At 44.9% G+C, this 18,076-nt stretch overlaps 1 pseudogene; it reads right to left on the bottom strand.

Moving 5' to 3' along the window:
- LOC119464542 (uncharacterized) overlaps positions 1-13,244 on the bottom strand; it is a 50,002-nt pseudogene extending 36,758 nt beyond the window's left edge.
- Between the last annotated feature and the right edge of the window lie 4,832 nt (positions 13,245-18,076).

The raw sequence follows: 18,076 nt of genomic DNA, 5'->3' as shown, positions 1-18,076 counted from the left end.
CTTTGGTATTCCTGCGACGGACACCAGCAGCAGTGGTAGACATCAAAACAACTTGAGGAGTGAGCCCACAGCAGCTATTGCTTTAAACAGAACAAAAAAAAAAAAAACAATGTCTGCGGGAACATATCCCACGCCAAGGCCATCCGCTGCCTCTCTAGGCTCAAGGGGGGACGAACTCTGAGCGGTAATTGCGCAGCAGATGCAACCGCAATGGCAGAGCGCTTCTTGGCACTCCGCGACCCTTTCTTGGCCTTCCGCTCCTCTTTTGTCCGGGCACGTTCAGTGTTGACCTCTCTGGAGTGCATGAGTGCATCCGGGGGAGAACGAGGGCAGGAGAGTAAACAGGTTGCAGGTGATTACGGGTGACCCATCTCGTCCTACCAAAGGTCAAGTGCAACACTACTACGCCACTATGCACATGACCTCGTTCAGTCTGCGCAGGCTTTCCCGTTGGCGAACGCCGGCCTGTTGTTGTCCTCCAAGATAGAGAGAGATTGTGCACTCCGGTGTAACTGTTCCCCGTCAGCCAAGTTCCAAATCCTCCTCTGTCAACCAAAGATAAGATTGGCCCGATGCAGCGGGCGCGGCAAAAGAAAGAGAAAAAGCCAATGCCCACGCAGTTGGGGCACTGGCAGCAAATGAATGACGCAACTCGCTAGGAGGCTCTCGCAGAAAACAACGCAGGTAAGAATGAAACACGTCTGCGACATGTCCGCAACCGGTTTCAGTCAAAACACAAAGATGACGCGCGCCAACCGTATTTTCTTTCAGCTTTGCACCATTCGGATATAACACTGCTGTTTTCACACACTGTAAAGTTTGTTGTCCCTTTAACCATTTACTGATTTAAGCTTTCTCCTAATTTATGACTCTAGAGTCATTAAGTCATCTCTGCTTGCCTTTTTAACTGCATTCACTTCTTGCTGTAGCAGTTCTTATATTTTCACAGCCGAGCACCCAAATTGTCCCTGTCAACTATCTTGAACCAGAGATAAGATGCTTTTGCCGCCTTGACTTCCCACAGGTGTATCTGCTCTGAGCTCTCATCTTTCTTCCTTAGTCAAACACAGTGTGACAAACAAGAACAAGAAAGGGGGGAGACGTTAGGCACCAATTGCCATGCCCAAGAATTTTGACTCACTCACAAGAGTTCTCTTCACAATGACTCTGAATGGTGATGAGTCAGTGATGAGTAGCAGCTGGAGCGTCTTGTTTATCATAGTTTCTTAGTGATTCTGCCGTAGGAATGTTGATCCTTGCTACAGATTCACCGTGACCCAACAGACCTCCACACAACTCTCGAGCTATTCAATCACTCTAAGTAAAACGTGACAACTTTCCCAAAGGATAAAGCTCATTTGCCAAGATCCAGGTTTGTAGCAGAAACAGGGACTTTAGATTGAGTAATCAATGTTGAATAACAAAAAAAAAACGCATTGCCCCCTTCTTTCTCCCTCATTCTTCCGTGTCCTATTAGCGCAAGTCTATTGGTGATTCTGTCGCAAAAAAACCTTGATTCTTGCAACAAACTCAACATGGCTCGACAGACCTTCTACCAACTCTCTTCAAGTGCTTCGAGTGGCATACTACAACTTTCCCAAGCTTAGAACCCAAAGTTAGAAAGAAGCTCATCAAAAGAGATCCAGATTTATAGCTGCGACAGGCACTAAGGCTGAGCAATGAAACAAACAATGCCACCTTCTTTCAACACCGCGTCTTTCGTGCCAATTACTGCAACAAGAGATGATAAGATTAAGAGGCCGGCTCAAAGTCTCACTGCGCAACCAGGAAGGACTCTTTCCATCCGGGGTACAATCGCTGCTCTAGTGCCAAGGTGTCAAGTGCAATCGAAAGACGGACCTTTCTGCGTCCCAACTCTGTTGCTGCCGAGCCGTTGACGCCGACTATTGTGGTTGAGAGTGATTTGGGGCTCCGAAGATAAGAAGTAGATAAAAATTGACACTCATTTGGCCTTTAACGCTCGTCCAAAGCTTTCTCGTGGGCTGCTGCAGTGCAATAAAGACAGAAACTGTTCAACCTTTGACTTTCACGTTTTTTACCATCCTCAGTTTTTCAGTCTGCTGTTAATACTGAATGAACACTCTTGCTTTGCTAATATATGCATAACATATGCGTAACATATATGGGTAACAATATGACAGAAGCAAACCTATGAGGGATCAAAAGATGAAATACAGATGTGCATTAGCTCAGGAACTGCCACACGCAGTTAAATTTCAAAATTATCTGAATCCTCTGGGGCCTACCGTGCCTCAGTTCGCTTGGAGACACCGAGGCATGTTGCACCAAATCCAGAACATAACTGACAAAGCATCCTTCATAAGAATTTTATCAAGTTCCTTTATCAAAAGTTCCCTCATTGCATCCGCAATACAGGTTACCAGTACACAAGATAAAAGGCAAGCCAACAATGCCTGCAACATGGTGCCCCATTATAACCGAGCTCAGCAGCTGACAGCAGAACAAACATAAATGTAGAGTAAAGAAATGCAATCATATTTCGCGCTCCAGTCTCTCTGTTTTCATAGCATGCCACCGCATCGTAACACATGTGTAAGAAGGGTACTGGTTTGGTAACAATTTGTGATAAATGTTACTAGCACACCACTTGAAACAAGGACTAGAAAACCAACAGACATGAGCGCAAACTTTCAACTGGTTTTACTGGTAGGAAGTAGAGTGGTTTTATACATACAAAAGCGTGACGTAACATGAAATTAACTTGATGCCTTTCATGTTACGTCACACTTATGTATGTATAAAACCACTCGACTTCGTACCGTAAAAACAGTTGAAAGTTTGCGCTTCTGTTTGTCATTTCCTAGTCCTCGTTTCAGGTGGTACGCAAATAACATTTATCATGTCACGTGCAGGTTGTCCAGCAATGTGTGCGCATTCCATCGTTATTTCTTTATCTCTCCTTTTGTTTTTTCAGTCTCTTTCCTCCTTTTTGCTTAAATTTTTTTCCTTAGCGCCCTCTTTCCCTCTAAAGTAGGCGGGCACTGTTTTCCGTATTGTGGCAGTTGCTAATCAGCTCTTTTCCTTTCTTCTCTATGTGATCATTTCATGTTTTCAAATGTACAAGCAGAAGTAGTGGATAGCAGTAGTAGCTTTAATATGGATGGATGGATGAGGCTGAACCCTTTAAATCGGGCGGTGGCATACGCCACCTAGCCATGGCTATTAACATAATTTGTACTTTGTGGTGGGTGAAATTTCACCCGTGCCTTAATTTTATCCACCAATCAGATAACCTCTGTTTGGTTATTTCTACCCGCTTAAAGTCTATTTTGCCTTCACTGTCCCTAAACCCCAATGCTTTGAAAAAATCAGCCCCGTTGCCTTGCACTGTAGGGTTAAGCCCCTTACAGAAAAGTATGAGGTGTTCAGCCGTTTCCTCTTCTCCACACGCACAGCACAACGTGTCTATACCTTGGTACTTGACTCGGTACATCTTAGTCCGCAATACTCCCGTCCTGGCTTCAAACAACAAAGAGCTTCCCCTAGAATTATCGTAGATATTTTCTTTGGCAATTTCTTGCTTGAAAGTTCGGTATGTGCCCAGTGCTGATTTCGTCTGCATCCCTATTTTCCACAGACCCCTCTCTGTTTCCTTAACCTTTTTCTTAACCGCTGTTTCCTGGTTTGCACCCCTCCTGCAGTCCGCATATAATATGGCACAGAGGCGCCACCTATGAACAGTTACGAGAATAGTCTCGCAGACGAAACAAACTCGCCTTTACTTTGGTAGCACACAGTCTTTTGTTTGTACCAGTAATCAAACATGTTTTGCTGACTAGACAAAGCAACATATAGACAGAAGTGCTCAATCATGCTGCGCAAGCTACAACACAGAGCACTAGCACAGAGGTCCCCATACACAAGGTGCGTGTTAGTAAACAGCCATGAGTACAGGCAAAAAAAAAAAGAGCAGACGATTAGTTGACAAATGTTTTTCATCACTGTTCGCCTCTTCGAACAGTAATCTCTGCAAACAAACTCTAGGCCACATCTATTATTCTTGCAAGAATTGAAAATTCACACCAATCGAGTTTGTGAAGGTCCTTTTTTTTTTTTTGGCCTGAATGCATGGATTGTGGCAGCAGTGTCATCCCACCTTCACGATATCACGCTCAGCATCTTGTCTAGGTAATTCCCTATTCATCTCCAACAATCAGAATTTGACCACATGCGCCGCTAATGCTTGAAACGGGGAATGCTAAATTCCCAATTTCCCTTTGCCATCGTGTTGCGTAACCGAAGCGAATTTTCATTTAGTTTCATGATTTTCCCTTTCAAGAACATTTGAAAATTTGAAACTTAGCTGTTTGTGAACAAGCTGCCTCGAATATTTGTGTACTAGTCGCCATTTAGCGCTCCACTGACCAGACTCTCCTACAGTGCTTCACTGCAGATTGGCAAAAGTATTCACGAATAAATTGAGCCAGTCAAACCCGAACATAGAAGCCACCTCAGCACCCCAAGTACTTTGAAATTAAAGCTTTTCTGTCATGCATATTGCCAGTCAGCTGACACTTCTGGAATGTGCATGTCGAGGTGACAAAAAAAGTGCTGACTTGTTACAGATACATTGGTGGGCTATTTGACTTGGTCGCTCATTGTTGTTGCAAAAGCAGTGCACTTCTGGACACGTTTACAGACACAGAAACTTTATCGGCATGCATCCCTTGTCTTTGACTGTTTCTGCCTTCATACACATGAAGTACAGTGTCTCTACAGTAACTAGGCCTAATCAATCTTGCTTTCAACAGAAAGCGCACATGTACATAATTAACAAGACAGCCACCCAGTGACTCGGTGTATGCGGGTACAATATGTGTTATGGTAAAATAAACGGACATTGTTTTTTCTTATATTAGTTGCTTTGCAAACTAACTATCTTTCAACATGCGCTTCACTTATGAGTGAACATTCTATGCTTAAGAATTTCCTGGATAAACATATCTGGCTCACAAAGATCAGTGCTGAACAAACAAGCATAAGGCTTTTGCGGGCTGACTATTATCTTCTCGTAATATTTTCTTGTAACAAATTTTAAAAAAAGGTGGAACTGTCATACAAACTCGCATCAAGCAGTTATAAACTTCTAGTTTTTTATAATTTGTTGACATCAGTGTCTGCTGCTTGGAAAGGTGAAGGAAATCGCACCTTTTTTATATACTGCAGCCCTCAGGCTCACTTCTTTTTTAATGTTAGATTTTTAATTATCTTTAGAGCACTCTAACAGAAAAAAAAAAGGAAGTTCAATTCGAAAACATCGCTCGGTTCATGGCCAACACACTTCACCAGTCAAAAAGTTCTAGCATATCAATTAAAATACCTAGAAACTGCCTTCACTCTTAGCATGATCACATAACTCACCCCTCTAAAATCTTTTCAGTCAGACCATAAAGAATTTGTCACTAACTGCACGACCATGCATCGAGCACCCAGTGAGAGGCAAGTCACGTTTGAAAATTGCTCAGCACGTAATACTGATTTCCTCCAGAAATCGCCAGTCGTTCTGACACGTATCACAACATCACACTAACAAAAAAAGAAATGTTGATGGCGTAGAGACAGATGCGAGCACAAACACCCAAGTAATCGAGATGGTCAAAATGATAACCGAGCCAACTCAAATTGTGTAGCGCAATACGCCTATCCTTTAACTCGCCTTCACTTGACCTCATTACCCGAAATCTTTCCCACTTTAATGTTCAAACTGTCCCATCCGCGCCTCATTCGGCCGCAATTGTTCAAGAAGCCGGACGAACCTCCCACCTAACAAACTCCTCAAAGACAGCGAGCATAAAACGCGCGCGGAGATAAGATATCCCGGCCACACACACACGCAGGCTTCCCGGTTTTCTGGTGTACTACGGCAGCCCCCCGGCATTCCGCTGTACAAGACGAGGATTTCCACACTTTCTCCAGAGAGCACCTCTCTCAAGAGGGCAAATATCTCTCCCGCAGCCAAGAACACGGACGACTGGCCTACAAAGCAGCCAGCCGCCCATTCCACTCTTCTTTCTGCTTCTCCTCGGCTCGAGCACGCAACCCTCCTTGCCCTTGTCATTTTCGTATCCCTGACCAAGACCTTCGAGCACAGCAGGAAGGCGTTGCAACACACAAGGAAGTGCACGCGTGCCCGCATCGCCGCCCCTTATCGCTAACGCTCCTTTCACTTTTTTTTCTCTCCTGGCGCGCAACAAAAACAACTGCTTCTCCTGCCAGCTTCCTGAAACAACCACCCCGGAGGGGGGTGTTTCGCCAAGTGCGGCGGCGCGCTGTGGGTCATCGCTTATTATTCCTCCAGTGTCGTCGCTGCCGCGGGCGGATGACTAGTGCGGCGACTATTGCTTCACACTACTACCCCTTTTGCAGAGCTCATTGCAACGGTGCCTACGGTAAAAGGAAAGGCAGTGTTCGGAATTTAAGATTCAGGTTCTCCCTTCTTTTAGTTTTTTTTTCTTGCAAGGACTTCCGTGTTTGCGACTTTCACTTTGTATCCCAGTTCTTTTAGGCACTCTTCGGGGAGTTGAGCCTGTGCCAAACAACAAACATGTCTTCTGCCATGTCATCTTTTTTTTTTTTCCCCCGTTTTTTTTTTTTTCCCCCCCGTTCCTTGCAGAGTGGTGCAAATGGAGAAAGGGTACCTTGCACAATTCTGTGTTCCCTCGACACACAAAAAAAAAAAACGCCTCAGAGTTGCTGGTGTCGCCAGTGAAACCATTTTAGCTGAAGTTTAGAAACCCAGAGAAAGACAAGCTGCTGAACTAACTAACTAAACCAACAGCCAATTAAGAACTTGTTTACCAGTCACTCCTTAGCTGGCTGCAAAGAAGGCTGGACAGAGAATCCAAGCCAGAACAAACGGTTGTTTGTCATTTGCCCCGGGAAGTAAAGGTTCTACTTGGCCAAAGAAAAAAAATAATAAAGAAAGAAGAAAAGAAAAGAAGCCTCAGGACTCTTTTCACTGCCAGCAACGCCTTTGCATTTTACAAAACTACACACCCTCTTCCTCTTCCACTGTGTCATTTCGTCCTGGGGAAACACCCCGGCTACAACGAAGGTAGGACAGCCAGCAGGTGTGCAGAAGGCGAAAAACCCTGACCCTGCTCCCAACCCCCCTCTCCCATCGTTGAGTAGAAGCAAGAAAATAACGATTTGCCTTCCTTTTTCCCAGTGGGGCCCTCGCACTCCTTCTGTGTGCCTTTTACAAGCAGCAATTGAATCCGGCCTCAAGGTTACACCACGAGAAGAGCGCCCGTCCACTCCTTGCATGCGTGCCAAGTTCCTCGGGACTGCCAGGGAGGCGGCGTGTGCCAAGAAGGCACGATTAAAATGCGGCGTCTACTCTCTCGCGTACGCACACCTGCTTACTTATTCCTCGCAGCTTCTTCTTCTCTTGCGCACTCGCACTGAGAAAGTGGTTGGCCACTCGCCTCGTCACCCCCCCCCCCCCCCACCCCTCCCTACCCACCACTACCCCATCCATGCCAGCTCCGAAGTCAACCACACAGCCGCGCTGCTTCGTGGTTTCCTGTTGACCCGACCATTTGAATCCTGTTGCAATCGGTCCCCTCTCTGCAGGGCTTTCCTAGCGCACACGTGGTTTATCGGGACTGTGGTTAGTTAGGCCTAGCGGCGGGAGCACACTAGCACCATGCGGAAAGTACGGAAGCACCACTGCTCGTTCCCACCGCTGTAGTAAGGAAAAAAAAAAATTAGAATCAGGTTGCCGCTGCTGGCCGTGCCAAGATCTCTCGTGCAAACAGGCGGGCGATAAAAAGGGCAGAGCTCGTTGCCACCACGAGTTGGGTAGTGACGTCACGAATGCTAATCGGCATTCGAATATGTAGTCAAGGCCACGAGAGACAAACAGGGCATGTTACGACGAATCTTTTAAAGGAAGAAATCGAGTGAGAGACAAGAGAAACCTGTTTGACTTATTTCTATGGTAATTCACTAGACTAACGTGTGTCGATCTCAACCAACATGCAAAATCTGCAGACAGACGACCGTGAGCAACATAGCTCAACGCGCAAAAGGACGCATGCACGTCACGTCTTGCGCAAACATGACATTGCGAGAAACGCCCTGCCACTTCCGCATTGCGAGCAGCAAGCAGCTTTGCAACGCTGCGAACAATCGGCAAACCATGAATTCTGGTAAAAGAAACTTCGTTAACTATTGTTTCAACTGCAATGCTAAGCCAGAAAAAAAAAAAAAAAGATATGAAATAATCTGGACTGCTGATGCCAGAAACACATTATGTTCAATTGCTATTATGCACGTGTGTTTTGGGCAGCCTTTGTGACTCGCTGCATGTAGTCAATATTCACCTAAATAAATATTTTATTACCTTATAGACAAGGTATTTAGATGAGGCTGGTGCATGTGCTGAGTTGAGTCCATAGTGCAGCATTCACTCAATTTTATATACAGGGTTTTCCAACTATCATGCACCAAGATTTAAAAATATGCAAATGTCACACAGCTGGACAGAACCAAGGCAATGTTGTCTGCCGTCTGTTGGAGATACTCAAATTATTTTTTGCATTCCGCCTAATTACATAATTATTTTCATAATTTATTAATCAACTTTTCTAATGCTATAATTAGATAAAAAGTGTGAACGAGAGGATTGCACAACAACATGAAAGATTCCCGATACAGCTTTCTGTTGCTCAATACGTGATACATAAACCTCACACCCGCGAATACATGCAAAATTGCCTCGAGGCACTTTGTGTGTATTCGTGGGCTTCTTTCGCGCTCGGAAAAACACTTTTATGTAGCACGTATTGAGCAGCAGAAAGCTGTATTGGGAGTTTTTCATGTTTCTCTACAGTTTTCTCGTTGACACTTTTCATATAATTACATATTTGAGAAGTTGATTACTTCATTAAGACTAATTAGGTAATTAGGCAGAATGCAAAAAAATTATCAGAGTACCGACAGCAAACACAATTGCCTTGGTTCTGTCCAGCTACGTGGCGTTCACATATTTTTAAATCTTGGTGCATGATAGTTGGGACACCCCGTATATAAGGGGTGGGAAAATATAAACATTGTCTAATAAAATTTGAATACAAATTAGAAGTATCAAGTATTAAATGGATTATCGAATATTCAACCACATACACATACATTTACAGCAGGAATATTTATTTGGTATAATTATATGACTCCTGTACTAACTAGTGAAAAAAAGACCATTAACTATCAGAGACAAAGGATTAGTTCTAAACATAAGATCACTAACTATTATGAAAAAAAAAAGCTACACGAATAGCCTCTCAACGACTATAGAGCCTGGTTGCAAACAAGCTTTTCGAGAATGAATGGCTGCTGTATGACTAGCTTTCCAAAAACGCTAAAATGGTTGCTGAAAAAAAGATTAGAAGTGATTGTGAGTGGAAAAAGAAGAAAGGTGCTGAAGGACTTGTGTGACACAGACACGTGTAAAAAAAGGCCCGTTGCAAAGAAAACGTCACAGGTTGCAACAAGACTACACTGCCAAAGACACTAAATGACACACTACAAGCCAAATTCCGAGGTTGTCATGTATAAAGTTTCCATTAAGAAACTGAAAACAAAGCTTGCACTGGTAATTTTTACAGCGAAGCTGTATATGCCTAGGCTGAACACTCGTGGTTTGACCACAGAAAACCCTCCGGTGGAAATAAACCTATCGAAAACTCGTGTCTCGTTCACTTGGCATATACCAAAATTGGCACGGAAGGGTACGAATGTATGACTAACATGACTGATAGGTCACAACATCAATAACATCACATGCTCGTCAGTTATGTCACGATTAAAGATAATAAAATCAACCACGTTGGGTATGCGGGTATGAGCCAGGGACAAGAAAGAGAGGAAATCACGTGTGGCTCATACTGGGGCCGCACATTTCAGCTTCGCTGGTTTACTATCTGTACGAGGTGCATGGGCGGTGAATTTTTGTTTCTGCATTGCTCCGAAAACTTTCGTTCTAGTTTGTGGTGGTGGTTTTCTCCTGATAATATGTGATACTCTGATAGAGAACAGCAACCAGACTTTAATATTTGGTCATTGCGAAATATTAGGCTACTTTCGAATATTTTAAAATACCGAATAGTTCCTTGTCAAATACGAATTGTTAGTGTGTAGTATTCATGTTTGGTACTTTGAATATTCACCCACCCCTAATATATACATATATATATTATTCTTTTTTTTTTCATATTTTTTGCAGTGACAGCCACAATAAGAAATAGATTTTATGCTCAGTGGAAATTTACCAAGCTTTTTAAAATTTATCATATAGCACAATCAAATGTAGCATTCGCTTTGGGTCTGGGACAAAATTAATGAATGACATCACAAAAAAAGAAAGAACATATATGAGATAAAAGTCCATGCTAATAGCCGGTTACACTGTTCCAGCTAGAAAGGTAGGCTTATAATTGAAAATCACTCATTTTATATATTTTCTAAATATGTAGTCGTGAAATGATGGAATTGTACAAACCAAGTTCCTTGACGCAATGACATTTTTAAACACACCAGAAAGTAAGTGTGTATGTTAAAAATGGCAGCAAAGTGAACTTTATTGTGCGTAATGTGTTTATCATAGCGCCACTGACATTAGCGAGCCATTGTAAGGCTGTGGCTGATGGGTGCTAGAGATTTAAAAAAAGAAAGAAAGAAAAAGGAATGCAGTGGCAAGAAGATCGGTTCAACAAAAACGCGACTTGCGGGAACTCCGCACAAGGAAAAACACGGAGTAGAAATAAGTAGATGGATTGACATTCGCAGGAGGAGAAACGACAAAGGTTATCATCGTGATTTCGCAAGCGAAAACACTTCGCCAAAAACAAAACTGGCAAAAGCAACAGCTGCCGCGCGCACTGTCTTTTTCTCCACTCGCGAGTTCCTCACTTCGCGAATAAGTTTGTGAATTGAATACACGCAGTGTTACACCACTTCCGCGGCGTAGTGAGGGTCTCTTTAGTCACAACTCCGGCTGCAACGCACTTCAAAAAAAAAAAAAAAAAAAAAGTTAGAGAAAGACGCGCAGTGCGCACGGCACCGCATGCAGGGACTCGTCGCGCGAACCACGTGGTCGCGGCGAGCGCCATGAAAACCTTTTGTTTCCGCGTGCCCCAACCGCGTCGGGTTGCGCCAGCAATTTCCCAGTTGTCGCGATATAATCGGCACTCGCTTTTACGCCCAGTGATGGCAGCGCGAGATCCAAGGTCCCGGCGCCGCTCGTCCCCGCGTAGCCATGACCATGACATTCGCCGCGCGCACACACACAGCTGACATCGCAGGTGACGGCTATACAGTCACAATTTCGGGACACGGAAACATAAAAGGTGCGCCAGAAAAAGCAAACAGATAGAAAAGCGCGAGAGTAGAAATAAAGAAGAGAAGAAACGCGGAACAGGGCCGCGCCAGCGCGTTTTCCACGTGCTACTGAGTCAGCCCCCAGCACAGCGCGTTTCGCAACAAGCGCGCATTCCAAAGAACGCGAGGCACCGCCAAGAACAGCTTCGCTGAGCTCCAGGCGTTGCAAGTTCCGCTTAGCTCCTTTGCCCTTCTTTAGAGAGAGATCAGCAGGAGGGGGGGTGCCCGGCCAATGAATAACGAAAAACATACAACAAGCAGCAACGCCCTTCCGAGAAGCAGAGGGGCGCATTTAAAAAAGAAAAAAAGAAAAGAAAAAATTCCATAAACTTCGGGGAGTCTTTAAAACTTGCGGGAAGGGCTCACAGTGCGCGGACTTATTTATTTTGGAGGCCCGGGGCCTGAACGGTCAACGATCGACAAGTTGAGCTGCGCTGAGAGAAGGGAGAAATACGGCGACAATAAAAACAGCAAGCCCCCGGGCGCGTCGATCATCGCCCAAAACCGAGACACACACACGCACGCAACGACGCAGTGAGTTGGCTCACGTGTGCGACGAAGAAAAAGGCAAGCGCCTCAGTACGCGGACTCCGGAACTGCTGCATGCGTCCCGCGCGCGCATCTCTTGCGCAACGCGTATTTTTTTTAATGTATTTATTTTCCTCTAAGCACGGCGCGCAGGCAAAACACGAAGCCACTACTATCCCTGCAGCAAAACGCAATCGCAGCACACACTTCCTGCTCGGGCGCTGCTGCTATCATCTACTGCGCCTCGCGAAGCAGCCAAGCCCGTAAACATTACGCAACACGCGGCAGCTCGCGAGCGCGCGCAACACACACACACACACGCCCTGTGACGCAAACCGGAATCGCTTTGCTTCGAGGTATCCGCAATAAGCGGCGCGCGAAACGCGAACGAGAAAAAAATCGCGCCGCGGAATGCGTTTCGCGCGTATATACTGTGGAACACAACTCACCCTTCTTGGACCCTCTTGAGAGTCTTGCTGGCGTCGCCAGCAGTTGACGCAGCACAGCACCAGGCCCGAGTACTTGATGGCAGCGTCGATCTTGTCCTTCCTGCGTCGATTCTCCGCCTCGACGCTGCTCGAGTTCTTCACGCGGAAGATGTAGCGCGACTTCTTCTCGAAGCGCACGAACAGCTCGCTGAACTCGTCGAACGTCGAGAACTCGGTCCGCTCGCCGAACACGTCCAAAAACACGGCCGTCGTGTCGACGCGGACGCCGTTGTTGTTGCCGTTCGCGGTTTCCATGTCCGATGACCACCGCTGGCGAAGACGCCACCACAACGGGCACGACTGGTGCTAACCACGGTGCGCGGCGCAGCAAGGCGGCCGTCGATTACCATTTGGGATCGCGAAGCGCGAGCACAAAGTTTTGCGATGGATCGAGGTGGGGAGGTGTTATAAAACGAAAGGAGCGACGAAAGAACTCGCGGGAGGCAAGGCGGGCGGAATAAAGAAACCCCGCAGCGCGATGCTTTGGGTACGCGCTGGTGGTTGGGTCGCGCACGCCGCTCCGCTCCTACTCCACTGTGGTCAACACAGCACACCACGACCACGCAACCGCGCTGCTACGTACTACATACGTACGTACGTCGTCGTCGACGCGCGAGCAATGCACGAGGGGATGCTTCTCAGCTCTCGCGCTGGGCGCCTTGTTTACACACATGGGCTCGCCGAGCAGTGCGCCATGCTTCTCCTCCGACGCTCTCTTGCACTGGCGTTGTTGTAGCAGCTCGCGTCGCCGACTCGCGCATAACGCACGCCCCGACGACTGCACCTGTCAAGCAATCACAAGCAAAAAATGAGGAGCGGAAGGAAGGGTGGGAGAGAAGGCGGGGGAAGACCCTCCCGAAGCCAGTGTTGCCAGCGACGACGACGACAAGCGTCGTTGGACGCGGTTGGACGACGCAACGTGCGCCGTCGCTCACTCGGGTGGCTTGCCAACGTTTGAACGCCCAGGTTACGCCCAACTGCAAAACCCCCGTTACAAAATTAACCAACATCCTGGGTCAAAATATTGCGCTTACAGCTTTTTGCGCCAGCCTATTGACAAGTAAATAAACTAGTTTTGCAAAATTTTATTAACAATTGCGTTGAAAAACAATTATTGAGCTGTCTTTAGATGACGGAAGCATTCGTTGAGTTTTAAATATTCTTTAGAAGAACGAGCGCTTTATTTTTACGTAGTGTGTCCCAACTGATGTTGAGAAACCTTGGCATGCGACGGCGTGCTCGCGCCGTTGCGTCAACGTGCGCCATGACGCGTTGTGGGGGTAAAACATGCGCGCTGTTTCATCTCGGCCTCTCCCACTTGACTGGCGCCTTTTACTCGCGTTGGCAAGAAAAAGCGACCGGAGATTTTCGAGTGGCGTTTGCGAGCGGCGCCATGACTGGATTTGATTGTTTTGTCACGTTAGCACGGGTACCGCTATGCAGAAAGCAAACACACGCGCCGTTTGAACTTTTCCGCGCGGACTTTCGAACAATGGATAATAGCGCGTCTCTTCAGGAAGACACCTGTGGGAGGGTGGGTCGATTCACGATATGTGGGTCGGGTCGGCTATACTTGTGCAGCGGGCCAGTTCTACCTGCGTGTGAATTCCTCAGAAGTGTCGCACATATCAATTTATCATCTATAGAAACAACCAAAATATGCACTGTCATAGTCTAGTTCATTAATCATATGAGATTATCATAATAAAAATCAGTGAATGGAGCTATATATAACCATTAGATAAATTACCATAGCAAATAAATAAATGAAATGATCGTGAAATGAAAGAAACACCAATTGGAAAGAGCAACATCTATTTGTTTTTGTTTGTTTGTTTTACTCGTTTGAACCAAATGGAAAGTGAAATAATTGACAATAAGTTGCATGTGCCAATTATAGCACAGTACGCCTGACCAGGTTATAGGTGAGCCAACTGGCAGGGCCACAAATTAAGTACAATTTTGTGACGACGAAAGCCTAGCTATTGTATAATCACGAGACTACATACGGCAGATTATTTACAGAAAGCACTCATCTAATAATAATCTAGACCAGATTAGGTGCAATCATATTCAACAGATCTCTTATATGCTATTATATCTCATATGGCAGTTATCCAAGGTTCACCCAAATGGCAGCGATTCGAGGCTTTCAGAAAAACCCAATCATAATGGCACTGACACCAGCTACGTACATGACAACAATTAGTCCCAACTGAACTTCACAAGGTCGGTCAACAAAGCCACTAAGAAATTAAGTTTAGTTAATCATTTTACCACAAGCACTTTGTCATTTGTCAGCCTGCTTATGATAACTGCGGCAGCGATGAAACCATTGGAGATGTTCTTTGCCACTGTCCTCGCTACAGCACACACACACACAGTTGTTGCTCACGATCGGCAGCATTTGAAGCAGACAATCCTGGAATACCAGCCTGTGTGGTCACCACACCAGAATGCGGTCAAGGTGCTATTGAAGTTGTTACGTTTCAGTGGCCCATTAGACCTTGATTCTCCCAGATGTTCCCCGCCAACCCCTCCATTTCTTTTGTGAATTCGCTCTGTTTCTTTGCTATTGTTTCCGTGTTTCTTTCCCCCTTTTCCCCTCCCCAGTGTAGAGCAGCAAACCAGAATCTAGCTTCCCTTTTGTTTAATGTCTCTGCCTTTCCCATGTCAGTTCTCTCTCTCTCAATTTTCAACTTACAGGCTAGTCCAAACGTACAGCTTGGCCAATATCCCACTCCCTGATGTTCATCTCATTCAGTCAGCGTCTCTCCTAGCATTCTACCAGTTACCCATGCCCTCTGTAAGCTGACTTCATCCTGTGGCTGCGAATTTGTTAATCAAATCTTTCTATCTTAAGCCGTTTGCTGCCACCTTCTGCATCCCCTCCCCATCCTACGGCACCCATTCTCAAATCAACCACCATGCATGGTTACGTGGTCACAGTATTACATTACCAGCCCAAATGCACCACTTCCTAATCTCAACTTATACTGAATACCACTTACCTGCATTCGGTCGCCACTTCATTATACAGCCGTCTTCCTATCACTTAACAATGTGCCTATCATTTTCAGTTCTATAGCTCACCATTCAATACACCAATTCACTCTCCTTTTTCTCGTTACTGACAATGTCCTTGCCTTCACCTCTCACAGACACCGCCGCAGCAAGAGCCTGCTCATGCACAAGTATTACGCGGAGTTGTTTGTCTGTGAGGCCCAAACAGTAGTAACGTCTGTGGTGTGATCAGTTATATATAAATTTGTCCAGCAAAGCTGCACCATTGCCGGCTACAGCACACACTATGCTCAATATACATTAAATAAAAAATGTAATTTCATAATGACTGTGCTATTGTAATGAAGAGACAAGCAGACAAGGGGCTGTCGCTATGAATGCCTTCGTTAGTGCTCCCTCATCTTCTTCGTGTTGTTATCGTTGCCTATCACATATGTGGCTCCTACCCACGATGAGGGATTGGCCAAGAAATGAGTGGATTATTCCAATTTAATATAAAGCATACATTTCCGAATATCTATTGAATTAGCATTGAATAGCATAGAATTACCTGCTAAAATAAAATCAGGAAAGTTATACTGAACGAGTAATAATTAATTTAAAAGTACAAAAAAAAAGATAGAATTTAGCAGGGCATTCAGTTGGATTCTGTAAGAAATGTTCGGACAGCGGAGCCAGAATCCCTGTGTCTGAATCCCAAGACGGATGCCCCAAACGGAAGAACAGCAGGTTCTATTAAGTCTGGGCCAAGTCTTTAAAAAAGGCATTTCCAATAATCTTTTTCTTGCCGCAGGAAAGCGGCGACAAGATAGAAGAAAGCGTTGTATCGTCCCTTCCTCATTACAAAACGAGCAGAGAAGGTAGGGATCGAACCAAACCCGACCTGTGTAAGTAGAAATTCAGGGAGGGAATGCAGCAATGTAATTTGGTGAGAGAGACCTCAAGCGTCTTAAATTTCTGTTGCAGGATTCGCTACGCCACTGTTCTTGCACTCGAACCCAAGTGTGCGTCTGTCTTCATTACACTTTATTATACGTTAAGTGCATTATTTTGCTCTTGTGTACAGTCAAACTTTGACATAACAAACCTCGATTTAACGAAATTCGTGATGTAACAAACTATTTTTATTTGCCCATCTTAGTCCTATGGAATTTTTTAAAAAACCTCGATATAACAAAATTCTCGATATAACAAAATTTTTTTTGCTACAAGTACTACTTCGTTATATCGAGGTTTGACTGTATCTACTATTGTACCAGCTACATTTTTCTTATAAACTTCAATTTTGTACTTTACATGCTTAATTGCTACAAGTTATGCGCTAGAAGTTATGTGCTTTATTCTAGAAATGCTAAGGTTGAGGCCAGCTGGTTGAGCATGTTGAAGTGGGAAGCCTTAGAGAGTGACAATTAAGAACAACGAAAAGGACACATGACACTTGTACATGCACAATATTGTGCTTGGTGTGATCAGTTGATCAGCATGACGAGCGTTGATTAGTGTGATCAGTTGATCAGTGTGATTGACAAGCACAATATCGCGCTTGTAGTGTCCTGGGTGTCCTTACCCTTGTTCTTGTTACTCATAGTGCAGTTCACTTTAACCTGCTTTATTTGTGTTTTGTGAACAAGGTTCCCGTATGGGTACCAAAACATCAATTTCGGAGTTTTTGGTCAGTGAAAAGCTTTGTAATTGCTATGCCATGCTTTGTTCTGTTGGTTTGTATCTGCTGTTGCACCTGCTATTCTGCACCTGTATTTCAGCTTAGTGCTAGCTCCCCCCACTTCAATGCCAAACTGGTGCTGCGGATACCTAAATAATTTTTTTTTTGCATTAAAGAATGGCATGAAGTTCTTGCACAGTAAAATTTTATAACTGAATACATGTGCACAAGAAATGTAGGTTTAAATACCAACTCAACTAGCAAGCATTCTTCTGCTTTGCAAAAGTAAAAAAAAAAAAAGCTAAAGGCTTGTCACATGAAATTCCAACTGAACGGGCTCGTGATAGCACGTTGAGGTCACTTTTGCTGGTGTTTGTGCTTTTGCTCATAAGTCACCGCTTCAGGTACACATGGACAGACATTTTCTGTCAAAGCACAGATACTATACATATCATGGTCAAGCCCCGTGTTTGCTGCAGTGCAGTATCGTGGTGTCATCTAACACGCACTTGGTGAATGATGTCCGTTGCCTCCAAGATTCTCGGCGCAACTCTCTGAGCCTTGTACCACATCTTGTTTCTTGCATCATTAGACACACGACACATATGACACATAAGAGGCTTCAGACAAGAGGCTTAACAAGTGCAAACACAAAGTATGACTTACTGTTGCAAGTAAAACATAAAAGGGAAACACGTACGGCAAAGAGATTACCAAATATGTGCATTGCTGTGAAGTTTACAAGTGGAAAGTTGCAAGAAATTCAGATTAAGTTACAATGAACACTTGAAGTAGCCTATGGATTGTATACATAAGACCATTTCCTCAACAGTAACATTGCAATTGACGTAGTCGCCCTGTATTTTCGGCGATAATCAGCATTCGAAATTTGTAACATTCACACATCCTGACTGGCAGCCCCTCGCACACAAGCTCAGTACCATTCTCTCCT

The sequence above is a fragment of the Dermacentor silvarum genome, chromosome 9, assembly GCF_013339745.2.
Source record: "Dermacentor silvarum isolate Dsil-2018 chromosome 9, BIME_Dsil_1.4, whole genome shotgun sequence".
NCBI lineage: Eukaryota > Metazoa > Arthropoda > Arachnida > Ixodida > Ixodidae > Dermacentor > Dermacentor silvarum.
Note: the sequence above shows the minus strand (reverse complement) of the source record. Positions and strands in the feature narration are given on the sequence as shown.